Source organism: Phoenix dactylifera, chromosome 1, assembly GCF_009389715.1.
Source record: "Phoenix dactylifera cultivar Barhee BC4 chromosome 1, palm_55x_up_171113_PBpolish2nd_filt_p, whole genome shotgun sequence".
NCBI classification, from domain to species: domain Eukaryota; kingdom Viridiplantae; phylum Streptophyta; class Magnoliopsida; order Arecales; family Arecaceae; genus Phoenix; species Phoenix dactylifera.
Window position 1 is genome coordinate 25,435,385 of NC_052392.1, and position 4,365 is coordinate 25,439,749.

A 4,365-nucleotide genomic window follows, 5' to 3' on the forward strand; every position below is an offset into this window, starting at 1 on the left:
GGCAAACGGGTTTAGTTCCCATTGGTTATTTTCTCCAGCTTGGTCTTTGTATTGCTTAAAAGCAGTAATTATGTAACGTTTAAAATAAAAATATTTTTAAAAAATAAATTTTGGTAATCTTATCTAAAAATACTAAAATAATAGAAAAGTATGATCAGGAAAAGCTAGAAAATTTAGCTTTCAACTTCATCTTCCCTTCTCACAACAGAAGAAACACTGAACATTGCCAGTAAAATTCAAATTGGTTGGCCTCTCTGAACCCCAAAGGAAAGTTATCTTGCACTTACGGTGCCTTCTTGTCAATCTAGCGAAAATCTTTTCGTTATTTTACTAGAAAAAAATTAGGTTTAAATCCTGACTTCGTAAAAATTTAAGGATTTTGTCATTATATCTGAAGAACTCCCCATCCCTTGTTTCAGATCATTTCTACAAAAATAACAATAACAATAACAATAATAATATCAGCATCATCATCATGACCATCATCACAAATGCAAACCACGTAGGCATGCAGGCAGGCGGATGTATACAGAGATATATAAAGCTCCTAAAAGGTGGAAGCCCCAAGGGCCAAGCCACTAACAGGTTCAAGGTATAAAGAGAACCAGACTGACTCTGATTTCGGCACCCCATTCCTATTACGAAATCAAATTATAAGCTACTGGTCAACAAACGCTATCACAAGGATAACTACATGAATTTTTGGAAAACTTCAGCGTGGTCTTCTTGTCACTCTCTCTAGGAATGGGAAGGGAAAGTCCTGCGCATTGCATATGAGGGCAGCTTGGAAAGAGGATTTCAGCGCTTCTACAGCCTACTCTATCAACTTGTTCACATTCCTAAGCAAATTGTTAAGGAGCATTAGATGCTCCGATGGCCAGAATCTTTGGTGCTCTCTATAGCTACCGCAACTATGGCGATGCGTCGGTGCCCCAGATATCAGAGCTGGTCTTCTTATTTTGCATGATCGTTTGCATCCCTTTCAGTCATATCCATGGTCATCGTTGCTTGCGGGCAGCATCCAGAAAGGGCTGACAGTGGAAGCAACAACGTTGTGTATTATGGGAGTGACTCCCGGAACCCTAATGCAAAGAGCAGTGGAGATGGTGGTGGCGGTTGCGGTGGCTGCGGTGGTGGTTGTGGTGGCTGTGGAGGTGGTTGTGGCGGATGATGTGTTAAATCCATGCATATTCATGACGGGCCGGTAAATGTAGTTGATGATGAATTCTCTCTAGTTTCCTTTTTCTTAAGAAATTCTTTTGTCGTACGTTCCCCATGATCAGCAATATCGAGAGAAAATAATTCTAATGGCATCTAGTCTTTTTCAGGAAAAATATAGAAGTCTAATGCTTGTAATATTTCGGATTGCTTTTTTTTTTTTATGGAAAGGAGGCTGGGCCACCTGATTTATCAAGAAGGCTAAAAATATGTACAAAGTGGAAGAGCTTGTAGAATATACATAGGAGAAAAAGCTTCAGAAAATCAGCTTACGTTGAAGCAAAGAAAAGAAGAAAGAAAGTGCAGTTTTCAGCCCAAACAAGTAAAAAACACAGTTGAAGAAGCAGCTGAAGGAGATCGCAAAAGAACAGCTGATTGGCCTGCAGCAGAAGAAGGTGAAACATCGAAGAAAACAGGAGGAGACTACCAGCACAGCAGGGTCTATTGAGCCGTCAGCTGCATAATTTGTTGTTTTGGTTTATTGAAAGATTTCGTTTGGGACTGGGAAAATGAGAATACCATTCTATTGGATCATGAGTGGGTGTATTTTTTTTTCTCCTCAGATGGTTGTTGACATCATTTTCCATGTAGTTTTGGAATCTCTTTATGCAATGAGCCAGTGGAATTTCTTTTGCATTATTGTGGCCCGCTGCCACTAGACCAATTTGAAGTATTGCGGTATCCTTTCGAATGAAAGTATTGCGGCATCCTTTTCTTTCTTTATGGACTTTCTTTACTGTCAAAGTGCATTCCAACTGCCCACCATGTGTTATGTGGCTTAAATTAATAACCTGACAAACGATAGAGTTGAAAAAACGTACAAAAAGAATAAGGATTTCGGTTTGCTCCGGTACCAAAACCCTATCTGACCCTGTTTAATGACTAGTATACACTAGAAAAATTTTTGTTTTCCTTTTCTGAAAGGAGAAATATTGTTGTTTTCATCAACTGTTTTATGACTTCCAGGAAATTACTCTGCTGATGAGGTAGAGGATAAATAAACAGCCATTCAGGATTTATTAAGTAGACTAATTCAGCAATGAAGAAGTCATAATTATTTCCACGAGCCAAAAATTGGTGCAAGAAGCAATAAGTTCAGGAGCGTGTCTTTTAAGAAGAAATGTGAGCATGGGAATATTATCCTAAAATTTAGAGACAAGATAATTCTAATATATTATCCAAAAAAAAATATCGTACCCATCTCTGTTGAGACATCTAACTAGTATCAAGTCCAGTAATCCACGAGGCTTTTAATTTAGCTAAACATATAAATACATATCGTCACTCTATGGAAATTTACCAAACCCTTATAATTTGTACGAAGTATCAACAGGGAAAATGTAGACCTAAACAGTTAGAGAAGATAAGCAAGAACCGTTGTACTCATCACTGTTAGCTCAAAATCCAGTTCTGGCTCATTTGGAGTCAATTTGGTTGTATGTACATATATATTAAATTTTTTACTGGTTATCTGGAAGAGTTGAAATATACCGCATAGGAATAGGTTTTCAGGCAGCCGTAAAAGACTTTATACTAAAGGTTTCATGATAGGGATGTCCATAGATTGATTCTAGTTGAAATGTATCTAAGAATTTGATAGGATTGACCCACTGACCAAACTAAGTATAAAATAATACTTGTGGCTTGGCATGTTCACATTGTGGTTTGGCATGTTCACATTCCTAGAAAGAGACAATCTTGCAAGTTGCATGATTGGAAAATAATGATATGATAAAATATACATGGATGACAATGATTTTTGGCCAGGACATTTTTCAAAGATAAGAAAATGCATTATTCCCATTTGTGTGAAGCATTAATGCATCTTTCATTGTTCTAATCTGCCTATAAAAGATCATAACTAGTTGAAAATATGAAAAGGAGCAAAGAAAGGGAGCAAAATTAGTACATATATTGCTTGAGATCATACTATATATGCACTTGGATTTTCGATCACTAAGCATAAAACTCAGAATTAATCTCAAGGAAACATGATGAGAATATGTAGATATTACTATATATGCACTCGGATTCTTGATCACTAAACAAAAAATTCAGAATTAATCACAAGGAACATGGAGGAGAATATTTAGTTGATGCAGTTAACCCATGTAGAAGTACCTTTTTACTGCTCCAAAATCTCAATTGATCCCGCCATTAGTTACTTGAAGCGAGAGCAAGTGCAGGAACAAATTTCAGTTCAGACACAAGGAAATGGATCACCCTCCTCCTGACTTAATCAAGACTTTATTTCAGTTCAATTCCCCATGCTCACATTTCTTCTTGTCTCTTTATCAAGGCCCTAAACCTATCCAACCTAGGTATTCAACTAGCTCCATTCCAAGAACAAGAAAAGTAGACATTGCATGGATATTAGATATCTCATCAGAAGGTTTTTGCTAAAGAAAATCAAATTTTTAGCAACAAGACATAAATGATAGGTGATGAGGTGGGTAAAAGGGTTGCAAAAGAAATTAAGCAAAAATAATTGAAAAAACAATAAGGAAGAATTCCTAGGTCTCTCCTCTTCTACTTCCCTTTCCATCATCTTTGAATTTGAAAACAAAGAAATTTAATGTTTTTGTCTAAGTAAATGCATGATTGAAATTAAAAGGGGAACAAACTAGGGGTAACTTTGATGATCCATGGAAAAATGGCCAGATTGAATTGAGGACTAAATTAGAAATGGATTGGGAGAAGAAAATGCTAATTTTTTCACATAGTTTATGAGTCGTCAGAGTTTCCAATTGATGGAAACCCTAGCCGTGGTGATGAGAACAACCAAAGCACCTTAACAACCCATGGTATCTAGAATCTCATAACAACCAGAGCCTTGCCACCATGCCCATAGCCACCTAAGTGCCCTATTTTAATTTTGATGAATTTCATTTTTCTCATGCTAATGATTTGTGGCTAATAAATGTATAAATGGTATATTGAAAATGGTATATTTCAAACCAACATTTATACACAATCATATCTCAATCATCCATACCAAGCTTTATTAGATGACTACACTATATAATGAAAAATAAATCTAATGCCTACTACTAAGACCACATTTGGGAGAGCTTTTGGAGGGCCAAAAAGTACTTTCTGGCTCTTCAAAAGCACTTTTGGATGAAAAAAGGTGTTTGGTCAAAATTT

General features: G+C 36.5%; 1 long non-coding RNA gene across 1 annotated transcript; it reads left to right on the forward strand.

Annotated features, from left to right (window-relative positions):
• Positions 1-534: 534 nt before the first annotated feature.
• LOC120104494 lies at positions 535-1,854 on the forward strand. The gene is made up of 2 exons (XR_005506887.1): positions 535-1,204; positions 1,390-1,854. It is a non-coding gene; the product is annotated as an uncharacterized LOC120104494 (long non-coding RNA).
• Positions 1,855-4,365: the final 2,511 nt, after the last annotated feature.